General features: G+C 42.7%; 1 protein-coding gene across 1 annotated transcript in view; it reads left to right on the top strand.

Annotated features, from left to right (window-relative positions):
• The window catches only part of DLG2 (discs large MAGUK scaffold protein 2), a gene marked incomplete at both ends in the record, with an annotated part of 1,167,883 nt that overhangs the window by 765,866 nt on the left and 386,344 nt on the right, over nucleotides 1–15,673 (top strand). The window lies entirely within an intron of this gene.

Here is a 15,673-nt window from a genome sequence, read left to right as displayed (position 1 = left end):
GCATCCTCATGATCATGTGTGGTCTGCTCAGTGGCTCTGTTTGTGCATTGCATGAAACCTGGGTAAATGTATAGCTTGATAGATAACAGAGTAAAAGAAGAACAGAGTTGGAAGGGACCTTGGAGGTCAACTAGTCCAACCCCCTGCTCAAGCAGGAATGAATTTCAGACAAACAGCTGTCCAGCCTCTTCTTTAAAACTCACAATGTTGGAGCACCCACAACTTCTGGAAGCAAGCTTTCCCACCGATTAATTTTCTAAGTGTCAGGAAATTCCTCCTTAGTTCCAGGTTGCTTCTCTCCTTGGTCAATTTTCATCCATTGCTTCTTGTCCTGCCTTCAGGTCCTTTGGAGGATAGGTTGACCCCCCCCTCTTCTCTGTGACAGTCACATAGCTATTTAGATGTAGAACATTAAGCCAGATAAAACTGCTGCTCAGCAGATGGCCAGGATATGACCATTGACAAGTTTAGTTTGATGGATGTCCATCAACATCAGAGTGGACCATGAAACCTCCTGATTGTGCAAGAGAATTTATCTCCTCTGGAACTTTCATTTCTATCGTTATTACATATTTCTTCTATTTTTCTCATGTTGATGCTGGGATAATCGCATTCCTATATATGTTTTATTGATGCACAATTATAAAGCAGAACCTCAAAGAACTTTTCTTGCTTTGAACTCTCCTACACTCATTGTTTAGGTGTGTCTTTTAATCATGTAGCATCAGAAGCAAGCAAGCAAACCACGATCATACCTGACGCTAATTATCACCTAGACCACGTGAAAGAATGCATGAGTTAAGAATGCATGAGTTTAGCATGAAGTGTTAAACTCATGCCCGTCTCACAGTTACTCCTCAACTTACGACTGTAATGTAGCCTACCCATTATGGTCATATGTTGTGAAGGCCATAAAGAGGGTCATCACGTGACTGGGCCCGATTTTGTGACCTTTTTTGCGGTGGTTATTAAATGACTGCTTCAATCATAAAGTGAATATCGCAGTTATTAACTGAATCCATTGTCCGCTATGGGGCATTTATACCAAAAAAGTGAAGTAAATGCCGATTTGGAGCATGAATGTTGTCAATTGTGGTCACGTGACTACAGGATGCTTCAAACAGAAATGCAGTCATGTACAAGTAGAGATTAGGCAAAACCTGGCTCAAAAAAGTCCTAGTGGATGATCACTTAAATATGAGCCAGCAGTGTGCGGCGGCAGCCAAAAAAGCTAATGCAATCCTTGGTTGTATATAAATAGAGGCATAGAAACAAAATCACACGAAGTATTAGTGTTGTTGTTGTTGTTAGCTGCGAAGTCGTGTCCGACCCATCGCGACCCTATGGACAACATTCCTCCAGGCCTTCCTGTCCTCTACCATCTTCTGGAGTCCATTTAAGCTCACGCCTACTGCTTCAGTCACTCCATCCAGCCACCTCATTCTCTGTCGTCCCCTTCTTCTATTGCCCTCGATCTTTCCCAGCATTAGGCTCTTCTCCAGTGAGTCCTTCCTTCTCATTAGGTGGCCAAAGTATTTGAGTTTTAGCTTCAGGATGTGGCCTTCTAAAGAGCAGTCAGGGTTGATCTCCTCTAGGACTGACCGGTTTGATCGCCTTGCAGTCCAAGGGACTCGCAGGAGTCTTCTCCAGCACCATAGTTCAAAGGCCTCAATTCTTTGGCGCTCAGCCTTTCTTATGGTCCAACTTTCACTGCCATACATTGCAACTGGGAAGACCATAGCCTTGACTATACGCACTTTTGTTGACAGGGTGATGTCTCTGCTTTTTAGTGTGCTGTCTAGATTTGCCATGGCTTTCCTCCCCAGGAGCAAGCGTCTTTTAATTTCTTGGCTACAGTCCCCATCTGCAGTGATCTTGGAGCCCAGGAAAATAAAATCTGTCACTACCTCCATTTCTTCCCCATCTATTTGCCAGGAATTGAGAGGGCCAGATGCCATGATCTTGGTTTTCTTAATGTTAAGTTTCAACCCAAGTTTTGCACTCTCCTTCTTCACCCGCAATAAGAGGCTCTTTAGTTCTTCTTCACTTTCTGCCATTAGAGTGGTATCATCTGCGTATCTTAGGTTGTTGATATTTCTTCCGGCAATCTTAATTCCAACTTTTGATTCATCTAGCCCTGCCTTTCTCATGATGTGCTCTGCATATAAGTTAAATAGGCAGGGCGACAGTATACAGCCTTGCCGGACTCCTTTCCCAATTTTGAACCAATCAGTGGTTCCGTGTCCAGTTCTCACTGTTGCTTCTTGACCCGCATATAGGTTTCTCAAGAGACAAATAAGATGGTCTGGTACTCCCATCTCTTTAAGAACTTGCCACAGTTTGTTATGATCCACACAATCAAAGGCTTTAGCATAGTCAATGAAGCAGAAGTAGATGTTTTTCTGGAACTCCCTAGCTTTCTCCATGATCCAGCGTATGTTGGCAATTTGATCTCTAGTTCCTCTGCCTCTTCGAAATCCTGCCTGTACTTCTGGTAGTTCTCGATCCACATACTGCTGAAGTCTAGCTTGTAGGATTTTAAGCATGACTTTACTAGCATGAGAAATGAGTGCAATGGTGCGATAGTTTGAACATTCTTTGGCACTGCCTTTCTTTGGAATTGGAATGTAAACTGATCTTTTCCAATCCTGTGGCCACTGTTGAGTTTTCCAAATTTGCTGGCAAATTGAGTGTAGCACTTTTACTGCACTATCTTTTAAGTTTTTGAATAGCTCAGCTGGAATACTGTCACCTCCACTAGCTTTGTTGTTGCTCAGCTTTTCTAAGGCCCACTTCACTTCACATTCTAGAATGTCTGGCTCGAGGTCAGTGACCAACTCATTGTGATTATTTGGGACATTAAGCTCATTCTTGTATAGTTCTTCTGTGTAATTTTGCCACCTCTTCTTAATCTCTTCTGCCTCTGTTAGGTCCCTGCCATTTTGGTCCTTTATCATGCCCATTTTTGCATTAAACGTTCCCTTCATCTCTCCAATTTTCTTGAAAAGATCTCTGGTCCTCCCTATTCTATTGTTTTCTTCTATTTCTTTGCACTGTTCATTTAAGAAGGCATTCTTATCTCTTCTAGCTATTCTCTGGAATTCTGCATTCAATTGGGCATATCTATGTTTTTCTCCCTTGCCTTTTGCTTCCCTCCTTTCCTCAGCTATTTGCAAAGCTTCCTCTGAAAGCCATTTTGCTTTCTTGCATTTCTTTTTCTTTGGGATGGTTTTGGTTGCTACCTCTTGTACAATGTCGCGAACCTCTGTCCATAGTTCTTCAGGCACTCTGTCTATCAGATCTAATTCCTTAAATCTATTTGTCACCTCTACTGTATATTCAACAGGGATATGATTTTATTCATACCTGACTGGCCTAGTGCTTTTCCCTACTTTCTTCAGTTTAAGCTTAAACTTTGCAAGGAGAAGCTCATGGTCTGAGCCACAGTCAGCTCCTGGTCTTGTTTTTACTGACTGTATAGAGCTTCTCCATCTTTGGCTGCAGAGCATATAGTCAATCTGATTTCTGTGTTGACCATCTGGTGATGTCCATGTGTAGAGCCGTCTCTTGGGTTGTTGGAAAAGAGTGTTTGCTATGACCATCGTATTCTCTTGACAAAATTCTATCAGCCTGTGCCCTGCTTCATTTTGTACTCCAAGGCCAAACTTGCCTGTTATTCCAGTTATCTTTTGGCTTCCTACTCTAGCATTCCAATCCCCCATGATGATAAGGACATCAGTTTTTGGTGTTAGTTCTATAAGGTGCTGTAGGGCTTCATAGAACCGGTCAATTTCATCCTCTTCAGCACTGGTGGTTGGGGCATAGACTTGGACTACTGTGATATTGAATGGTTTGCCTTGGATTCGAACTGAGATCATTCTGTCATTTTGAGGATTGTATCCCAGTATTGCTTTTCCTACTCTTTTATTGACTATGAAGGCTACTCCATTTCTTCTGAGGGATTCTTGCCCGCAGTAGTATACCTGATGGTCATCTGAATTAAATTCACCCATTCCTGTCCATTTTAGTTCGCTGATACCTAAGATGTCGATGTTCAGTCTTGTCATCTCTTGTTTGACCACGTCCAGCTTTCCTTGATTCATGGATCTTACATTCCAGGTTCCTATGGAGAAAAAATCTTTACAGCATTGGACTTTCCTTTCACCACCAGACACATCCACAGCTGAGCGTCCTTTCGGCTTTGGCCCAGTCGCTTCATTCTTTCTGGCGCTACTAGTACTAGCCCTCTGCTCTTCCCCAGTAGCATATTGGACGCCTTCCGACCTGAGGGGCTCATCTTCCAGCGTCATATCGTTTTGCCTTTTGGTACTGTCCATAGGGTTTTCATGGCAAAGATACTGGAGTGGGTTGCCATTTCCTTCTCCAGTGGATCACGTTTTGTCAGAACTCTCGGCTATGACCTGTCCGTCTTGGGTGGCCCTGCACGGCATAGCTCATAGCTTCATTGAATTATGCAAGCCCCTTCGCCACGACAAGGCAGTAATCCATGAAGGGGGAAGTATTAGTACCGCTTTATAAAACCTTGGTAAGACTACACCTGGAATACTGCATCCAGTTTTGGCCACCACATTACAAAAAGGAGGTTGAGATTTTGGGAAAAAATGCAAAGAAGAGCAACTAAGGCAGGCATGTCAAACCCGCGACATCACGTGACATCGCGCGACGTATCACGCAATGGGGTGGGTGCAGTTTCAGTATGATGCATCCAGCCCGTGGGCCGGCAGTTTGACATGCCTGAACTAAGTTGATTAAAGGCCTGGAGACAAAAACATATGAAGAACAGTTGTAGGAATTGGGTTTGGCTAGTCTAAAGAAAAAAAGAAACAGGGGCGACATGATAGCAGTCTTCTGGTATTTGAGGGCCTGCCACAAAGAAGAGGGGGTCAAACTATTCTCCAAACCACCAGAAGGCAGGACAAGAAACAATGGATGGAAACTCATCAAGGAGAGAAGCAACCTGGAATTAAGGAAAAACTTCCTGACAGTCAGAACAACTAACCAGTGGAACTGCTTGCCTCCAGAAGTTGTAGGTGCTTCATCACTGGAGGTTTTTAAAGAGACTGGACAGTCACTTGTCTGAAATGATATAGGGTCTCCTGCTTGAGCAGGAGAGAAGACCTCCAAAGTCCCTTCCACCTCTATTCCAATTGATTGATTGACCATATAGGATTGGGGTGGGGGGGAAGGAAGGAGCCCAGGCATTGGAACTTCAGAACTGGATCCTAAGTACCCCTTTAAGGTACACAGTCTCCCTTAATGTACTGGTTTCCAAGCTACTCTCTTTCTTGACGTCACTGCTCACTGCAAGGCCCAATTTACAGTGCAGTTTATGTAATTTCCCATCCTTGATTCTTGTCAGAGCATGCACAGTCTTACTGTGCTGAGATAACCCAGGAGTAAACACAGTAAACGGTGGTCTATATTAAATGGTGGTTTATATTACACTATCTACAATATCATACACCAGGAACAACATACGTACAAGTGGTAATACAGCAGGCACCAACATATAGCAGTTACAGCAGGAAAACGGAAGAGAGAGCACACATCTGCGGAGCCTTCCCTTTTATACAAAGCTCTTAAAGAGATACAGACCCTGCTTGCTCTTAAAGAGACACAGCCCCTGCTGAGTCATTCCCAACATTACATGAGACATCTTACATTAAAACAGCTGGTCGTGATAAATATGAGTCAGTTGCTAAGCTTCTGAATTTTGATCACGTGACCAACATGGGGATGCTGCAACGGTCGTAAGTGTGAAAACTACCTGTAAGTCACTTTTTTCAGTGCCCTTGTAACTTTGGACAGTCACTAAACGAATGGCTGTAAATAAAGGTCTACCTATATCATCAATAAAACCCGAGTCTCCTTCTACATAGTCTGGAGTCTGCTGATATGCTTACTTTTCGATATACTTTTGGAGGAAAAGAAATATCGAATGGCCATTATTTCAATCAGAAACTTCCAAATATGCAGTAAATTACTCAACCCTGAATTCTTCTCATCCAACTGAATTTGCCAAAAACCCATTACTTGCCGTTAAGACTCTGAACAATTTGGGCAGCCATGAAATTAGCTGTAATTTCTGCTACTGCCAGAAGCTGATAACATTCTCTCAAAAGAGTTTTCTTTAAATTCCTTGGATCCAAACTTCTTCCTCTGTGTTCTCTTCCTGGTTTCTCCACAATTACAACCGGGCTTCGTACAATCAGCTCACTGATTTTCACTACGTCTCTCATCTGTTCAGTTCTTGCTCAACGTTTACCCTCAATGTAAAGCAATTTTCCTCGGAGCAAAGGCTACAGTAATTTCTGTGATTCCCACTTACTTGAATTGAACCCTGTAGGCATTCTAATCCTCAAGACACATCTTTAAATTCATCAGCGATAGAAAACTTGCTGGCTGCAAGAATTTTGTACAAGGTTTAAACCAGCTGCTTTAAAAAAAAAGGCTAAAGCAGCCTTTGCTTCAAAATCTACCACGAACGTCAGGGTTTGTTTTCTTATCCCTAGACCTCTGCCTTAATCCTCATTTTTTAATCACTTGCAAGCCTTTTCCTGAATATATATATATATATATATATATCACATGTCATACAACCCGCCTTGCCTACCCTACAAGGTTCCATCCAAAAAAGGTGCCGGAACTCCGTTCTGAGCATTCTATGAGAAAAAAAGCCCTGTATATACATATACATATACATATACATATACATATACATATACATATACATATACATATACATATACATATACATATACATATACATATACATATACATATACATATACATATACATATACATATATATATATATATATATATATATATATATATATATACACATACATACATATATATATATATATATATATATATACATATATATATATATGTTTTCTGAGGTTTTCGCGGGTGTTTGTATGTGGATCTTTGGTTATTCAATACAATTCACCATGGAAACAGAAGCTAACAATCAACTCCCCTTCCTTGATGTCTTAGTCTACAAGAAATCCAACGGCTCCCTAGGACACACTATCTACCATAAAAAAACACACACAAACCACTATCTGAACGCACTCTCACACCACCACCCAGCACAGATCAACTCCATAGCCAAGACACTCATCTCCAGAACAAAACACCTAGCTGACGAACAACACCTAAAAACCGAACTACACACTCTCACTAATGTACTAACAGCCAATGGATTCCAAAGAAACACGATTACCAACTTAATCCGAAGAGAGACACCCACAAAAACCCAAGACAGAGAACAAGAAAATGGCAAAGCCCTCCTCCCATACTTAAAAGGGACCACAGACAGAATCAGCAAGGCCCTTCAAAAACACAACATCAAAACAGCATTTTTGTAACTCTTGTTTTATTCTTGCCCTGTACACCGCCCTGAGTCCTTCGGGAGAAGGGCGGTATAGAAATATTAATAAATTAAATTAAATTAAAATTCTACACAGACAGAAAAATATCCACCATCCTAAGAAACCCCAAGGACATAATTGGGTTAGAAAACCAAGGAGTATACGAAATCCCATGCACCACCTGCCCCACCACATACATCGGACAGACCAACAGAAGAATAAGTACACGCATTGAAGAGCACAAAAACTCACTCAGAAAGGGAGAACAAACTTCATCCCTGGTCCAACACTTTGAAGCCACGGGACATGAAATTGATTTTAAAAAAACCAAAACTATCGCCAAAAATGAACATTTTAACAACAGAATAATCAGAGAAGCCATTGAGATAGAAAAACGCCCCCACAGCATGAATAAACGAGATGATACCTCTCGCCTACCAGCCATTTGGAAACCCGCCTTGATTGACAGACGAGGCCCAACCACCAAGAATGATACCAGACCCAAACTCATGATAACATCACATGACATCACCACCACACAACCATTCAAAAAGCAAATCCGAACCCACAATGATAACGAGTCACAACCACAAAACAGAAACCTAACTACAGCTGCAACATCAGCCACTTTAAACCCCTCCAAACCACACAATAAGCAAACTGACACCCACTATAAAAACATGGCACCACCACAAACACGAAGCTGAACAAAAGCAGCACAACTCACCAGCTCAGGTCTGGAGCTGGCAGCTGAGACAAGCCCATCCACTCAGAACACACCCCCACCCAATCAGAACACCCCCACCATTCAAAACACACTCCCACCCAATCAGAACACACTTGGTCCCCCACCCAATCAGAGCACACCTCCACCCACAGATCACACCCCCTCTGGCAGTTTAAAAAAAGAGGAACAAACAGCCACATGCTTCTCCCAGAAGAAGGAAGCTAAAGCCACCAGCCTGATGATGACGGATGAGATTCCGTCGAAACGTTGCCCCTACACCTTTAGTTCTACGCGGGGAAAAACCCGAATAACCAAAGATCCACATACAAACACCCGCGAAAACCTCAGAAAACAAATATCTTACCTCTACGGGGAGGAAATCTACCAGCTAACCAGGACCTACGAAAAACTTGAAGTACGAAGAGCTTCCATTCTGTGTGACCTCACATTCCTACGCAACTGCCGAGATCAAAATTTAATCCCCACATCCTTCCAATTGAAATTCCACTCCAACTCTGCAGCCATCAAACGCATCCTGATAAGAACTGAACTGGCCCTAATCAGAAATGAACTCCACACAAAAAGATTCCTCCTGGACCGAATCAACAGAGACCTCCTCACACTTCACCTCAAACTCAGCAACAAGATCCACCCCACACTTTGGGACAAATTCAAACAAATCGCCGTCTGGAGAGCTGAAACAGAGACTGCCTACAAAACAGACACACACACCAATAAACTCCGAAGACTAAAGGAACGCCAGAAACAAACCCCTCCTCTCCCACAGCAACACATGAAACAAACTGTGCACAACATCTCAGATAGGATTCTCACCAAAGCCGAAACCAACGTCCTGTCTAAAGGATTTAATTTTGCAGTCGCTCCCAAACACATTCCCACGGAAACCATTATATGCGGAGTCGAATCCAGCCTGACCAAAATTAACCCTGATGACGCCAACAAAATCAGACTCGAAGTTACCAACATCCTCTGCACCAGCAAACCACCCAAAAGCAACTTACCCAAAGAGGAACAGACAGCACTACTTAACCTAAAAATGACACCAGCATAATCATTCTGCCAGCAGACAAAGGCAACGCCACAGTGGTAATGAACTCATCTGACTACCATACCAAATTATCCAACCTACTCCGAGACTCCACATACAAACTCCTCAAGACAGATCCCACCACCTACCTGGAAAAAACCACAAAATCAAAAATAAAAGCCACCCCCATCAGTGAAGAGATCCAGAAAACAATCATTCCCAGAGAAAAATCATCCAGATGTCCTAAGCTCTATGGTCTGCCCAAGATACACAAAGAAGGAACCCCACTCAGACCCATAGTCAGCTCCATAGGCTCACCTCTACAAAATCTAGCCAAATTTCTTGCCAAACAACTACAGCCTTACGCAAATTCCATCACCTCACACGTACAAAACTCATTCCAATTCATAGAGATCATAAGTAAACTAAACTTACAGCCCTGTGACCTACTTGTGAGCTTCGATGTCGTATCCCTCTTCACCCAAGTGCCAATCAAAGAAGCCTTGACAGCTATCCTAAATAAATACAACCCCCCAAAACACATCCTAGATCTGACCAACCACTGCCTATCTAACACATACTTCATCTACAATGGACAAAGATACAAACAAATGGAAGGAGCACCCATGGGATCACCCCTTTCACCTGTCATCGCAAACCTCTACATGGAACACTTTGAAACCCTCGCTCTAGAAAAATCCAACCACAAACCCAAACTCTGGCTCAGATACGTAGATGACACCTTCGTAATCTGGCCACATGGCAAAGAAAAACTGGATGACTTCCTCATACACCTCAATAGCCTACACCCCAAAATACAATTCACCATGGAAACAGAAGCTAACAATCAACTCCCCTTCCTTGATGTCTTAGTCTACAAGAAATCCAACGGCTCCCTAGGACACACTATCTACCATAAAAAAAACACACACAAACCGCTATCTGAACGCACTCTCACACCACCACCCAGCACAGATCAACTCCGTAGCCAAGACACTCATCTCCAGAACAAAACACCTAGCTGACGAACAACACCTAAAAACCGAACTACACACTCTCACTAATGTACTAACAGCCAATGGATTCCAAAGAAACACGATTACCAACTTAATCCGAAGAGAGACACCCACAAAAACCCAAGACAGAGAACAAGAAAATGGCAAAGCCCTCCTCCCATACTTAAAAGGGACCACAGACAGAATCAGCAAGGTCCTCCAAAAACACAACATCAAAACAGCATTCTACACAGACAGAAAAATATCCACCATCCTAAGAAACCCCAAGGACATAATTGGGTTAGAAAACCAAGGAGTATACGAAATCCCATGCACCACCTGCACCACCACATACATCGGACAGACCAACAGAAGAATAAGTACACGCATTGAAGAGCACAAAAACTCACTCAGAAAGGGAGAACAAACTTCATCCCTGGTCCAACACTTTGAAGCCACGGGACATGAAATTGATTTTAAAAAAACCAAAACTATCGCCAAAATTGAACATTTTAACAACAGAATAATCAGAGAAGCCATTGAGATAGAAAAACGCCCCCACAGCATGAATAAACGAGATGATACCTCTCGCCTACCAGCCATTTGGAAACCCGCCTTGATTGACAGACGAGGCCCAACCACCAAGAATGATACCAGACCCAAACTCATGATAACATCACATGACATCACCACCACACAACCATTCAAAAAGCAAATCCGAACCCACAATGATAACGAGGCACAACCACAAAACAGAAACCTAACTACAGCTGCAACATCAGCCACTTTAAACCCCTCCAAACCACACAATAAGCAAACTGACACCCACTATAAAAACATGGCACCACCACAAACACGAAGCTGAACAAAAGCAGCACAACTCACCAGCTCAGGTCTGGAGCTGGCAGCTGAGACCAGCCCATCCACTCAGAACACACCCCCACCCAATCAGAACACACCCACCATTCAAAACACACTCCCACCCAATCAGAACACACTTGGTCCCCCACCCAATCAGAGCACACCTCCACCCACAGAACACACCCCCTCTGGCAGTTTAAAAAAGAGGAACAAACAGCCACATGCTTCTCCCAGAAGAAGGAAGCTTAAGCCACCAGCCTGATGATGACGGATGGGATTCCATCGAAACGTTGCGCCTACACCTTTAGTTCTACGCAGGAAAAAACCCGAATAACCAAAGATCCATATATATATATATATATATATATATATATATATATATATATATATATATATATATATATATATATATATATATATATATATATATATATATATATATATATATATGGATCTTTGGTTATTCGGTTTTTCCCCCGCGTAGAACTAAAGGTGTAGGGGCGACGTTTCGACGGAATCCCATCCGTCATCATCAGGCTGGTGGCTTCTGCTTCCTTCTTCTGGGAGAAGCATGTGGCTGTTTGTTCCTCTTTTTTAAACTGCCAGAGGGGGTGTGTTCTGTGGGTGGAGGTGTGCTCTGATTGGGTGGGGGAGTAAGTGTGTTTGATTGGGTGGGGGTGTGTTTTGAATGGTGGGGGTGTTCTGATTGGGTGGGGGTGTGTTTTGAGTGGATGGGCTGGTCTCAGCTGCCAGCCTTAGACCTGAGCTGGTGAGTTGTGTTGCTTTTGTTCGGCTTCGTGTTTGTGGTGGTGCCATGTTTTTATAGTGGGTGTCAGTTTGCTTATTGTGTGGTTTGGAACTCGACATCGAAGCTCACAAGTAGGTCATATCGTCGTATCCCTCTTCACCCAAGTGCCAATCAAAGAAGCCTTGACAGCTATCCTAAATAATTACAACCCCCCAAAACACATCCTAGATCTGACCAACCACTGCCTATCTAACACATACTTCATCTACAATGGACAAAGATACAAACAAATGGAAGGAGTACCCATGGGATCACCCCTTTCACCTGTCATCGCAAACCTCTACATGGAACACTTTGAAACCCTCGCTCTAGAAAAATCCAACCACAAACCCAAACTCTGGCTCAGATACGTAGATGACACCTTCGTAATCTGGCCACACGGCAAAGAAAAACTGGATGACTTCCTCACATATATCCCATATACAGGTAGAGCTCGACTTCCAACAGTTCATTTAGTGACTGTTTTAAGTTACAATAGCACTGAACAAAGTGACGGGACCATTTTTCACAATTAATGACCCTGGCGGCATCCCCATGGTCACGTGATCAAAATTCAGAAGCTTGGCAACTGGCATGTACTTTTGACGGTTGCAGCATCCCTGGGGTCATGTGATCACTTTTTAAACACCTTCTGACAAGCAAAGTCAATGGGGAAGCCAGATTCACTTAGCAACCGTGCTACTAATTTAACAAACTGTGAAGATTGAGTTAACAATTGTGGCAGGAAGGATCGTAAAACAGGGCAAAATTCACCTAACAAATGTCTCACATAGCAGCAGAAATCTGGGGCTCCATTATGGTCATAAGTTAAGGACTAATTTTATACCTCTTAAAAGGTCGTTTTATAGCAAGTAAATCAATGATAAATCCAGATTCCATGAATCTTGTATTCCTCCTTTATTTTAAATAATTTATTTGTTTATATTACATTTATGATTTAAACAGTCAGCCCAAGAAAAAGTTTTGTCTGAAGGGTCATCTTGTTTTTATGGGGCAGATAATGTTATACTCTGTACATGTTGATCATTAGTTCAGCACATGTGGGCAAAATGGATTGGCCTTTGCAGTTTACTGAACTTTCTGTTTTCCCAGGACACTGTGTATAAAATGTTGATACACTCCAGGTCTCAGATATAGGTATTTTCATTCTCAGCATCTTTTAACAGAATAATAGAGATGGAGGTTGGGGGTCCGCTGGTCCAGCTGCCTGTTCAAGCAGAGAACCCTGTGACATTCCAGACAAAGTGTTGGAATACCCACTACCCCTGAAAGCATTACTTGTTCTAGCTGTGAGGAAATTTCTCCTTAGTTCTAGGTTGCTTCTCTCCTTGATTAGTTTCCATCCATGGCTTTTTCTCCTGCCCTCAGGTGCTTCCTTGTGGCAGCCCCTCAGATATTGGAGCATTACTATCATGTCACCCAATTCCAGCAACCATTCTTCATGTGTTTTGCCTTCAGTTCCTTAATCATCTTTGTTGCTCTTCTCTGCGCCCTTTCCAGAATCTCAACATCTTTTTTATACTGTGGCAACCAAAACTGGATGCAATATTCCAAGTATGGTCTTACTAAGGCATTATAATGTCCTTCCTTCCTTCCTTCCTTCCTTCCTTCCTTCCTTCCTTCCTTCCTTCCTTCCTTCCTTCCTTCCTTCCTTCCTTCCTTCCTTCCTTCCTTCCCTCCCTCCCTCCCTCCCTCCCTCCCTCCCTCCTTCCTTCCTTCCTTCCTTCCATATCTATCTATCTATCTATCTATCTATCTGTCTGTCTGTCTGTCTGTCTGTCTGTCTGTCTGTCTGTCTGTGTCTGTCTGTCTATCTATCTATCTATCTATCTATCTATCTATCTATCTATCTATCTATCTATCTATCTATCTATCTATCTATCTATCTATCTATCTATCTACCTGTCTGTCTGTCTGTCTGTCTACCTACCTACCTACCTACCTACCTACCTACCTACCTACCTGCCTGCCTGCCTGCCTGTCTGTCTGTCTGTCTGTCTCTCTGTCTCTCTGTCTATCCATCTATTCATTCATCATCAGTCTCTCTCTCTCTCTGTCTATCTTTCTGTCTATGCTAATGCTCTACTTAAAACATCTATTTGTGTTTTCTGTTGCCAAGTGAGACAGTTGTCATGTGATTTTTGCCCCATTTTGCAACCTTTCTTGCCACAGTTATTAAGTGAATCACTGAAGTTGTTAAATTAGTTGTGAAGCGAATCCGGCTTCCCCATTGACTTTGCTCGTCAGAAGGTCACAAAAGGGGATCATGTGACCCCCATAACACTGCATAACTCTCATAAATATAAACCAGCTGCCAATCTTCTGAATTTTGATCACGTGGCCCTGGGGAGGCTGCAAGTGTGAAAAACAGTCACACGTCACTTTTTTTCAGTATGGTTATAACATCGAACAGTTACTAAACAAATGGATGTAAGTCGAGGACTACCTGTACATCAGGGATTGGATGACCTCTGTACATGCCCTACGCTAAATGAAATAAAAATAACCCAGGAGATGGCACTTTCCAAGCTGCTCCTGAAAAAAAAAATTGATTTGATAACTTGAAGTCTTAAAATTCTGAGATTAGAATTTGAACGATTAACTCTGAGACTAAAATGTACAGAAGACATACATTCGTACTTGGTGAGCTAGGCAAATCTTGTTTTTTTTTAGAATATCCTGGCTAGAGTAAGTGAGTTTGGGATAAGATATAAGCCATGTATTGGTTCTCCCCACCTCCCAAGACGTGACTGAAGAGACGATGCAATTTCAGCCTTCCTTAACGACAATGCCTGAGGATATTGCGATATCTCCCTCCTTTGAGTCTCGCAAGGGATGAGCATCTGTCAGGAGTGTTTAAAATATAAGATGATGCCACCCTATTGCGGAATATTAAATCAGTTGTCCCCAGAGTTTCCTTCCCAATAGGATTGAGCAACCCGAGGTAGCGACTGTCAGCAGTGGGAGCTATTTAATTTTGAGGAACTGGCAGCAGTGAAAACATAGTGAAGTTGAAACCAGAGAGAAGCATTCCTGTGCAGGAAAAAAAAATGCTGGCCAAGTAAAGACAAACTGGCAATTAAAAAAATAGAGGGAGTTGATTAAAAAGTGTAGCATTTCATAAGACCAGAATCGTAACAATAACAGAATAACAGAATTAGAGGGACCTTGGGGGTGATCTTATCCAACCCGCTGCTCAGGTAGGAAACCCTACACCAGACATGTCAAACTCGTGACATCATGTGATGTCGCGAGACGTATCAGGACTGTTTTGCCATTGCCGTCAATGGGGTGTGTGCGGTTTCCAGATAATGCATCCGGCCCACGGGCCAGCAGTTTGACACCCCTGCCCTACACCATTTCAGACAAAGAGTTGTGCAATCTCTTCTTAAAAACCTCCAATGATGGAGCACCCACGACTTCTGGAGGCAAGCCGTTCCACTGGTTAATTGTTCTAACTGTCAGGAAGTTTTTCCTTAGTTCTAGGTTGCTTCTCTCCTTGATTAGCTTCCATCCATTATTTCTTGTCCTGCCTTCAGGCGCTTTGGAGAATAGCTTGACTCCCTCTTCTTTGGGGCAACCCCTGAGATATTGGAAGACTGCTATCATGTCATCCCTGGTTCTTCTCTTCATTAAACCAGCCCTTCTTTTTATTAAACATTAATACTTTAACGTTAATTCATTAATACTAATTTAACAACTGCAGTGATTCACTTAACAGCTGTGATCAGAAAGGTCACAAAATGGGGCAAAATTCACTTCACAACTGTCTGGCTTAGCCACAGAAATGTTGGGCTCAATTGTGGCCGTAAGTCGAGGACTCCCTGTATTTGC

Source organism: Vipera berus (assembly GCF_964194415.1).
Source record: "Vipera berus genome assembly, chromosome: 4".
In the NCBI taxonomy this organism is placed as follows: Eukaryota; Metazoa; Chordata; class Lepidosauria; order Squamata; family Viperidae; genus Vipera; species Vipera berus.
The sequence above is the reverse complement of the archived record's forward strand: the minus strand, read 5'-3'. Positions and strand labels throughout refer to the sequence as shown.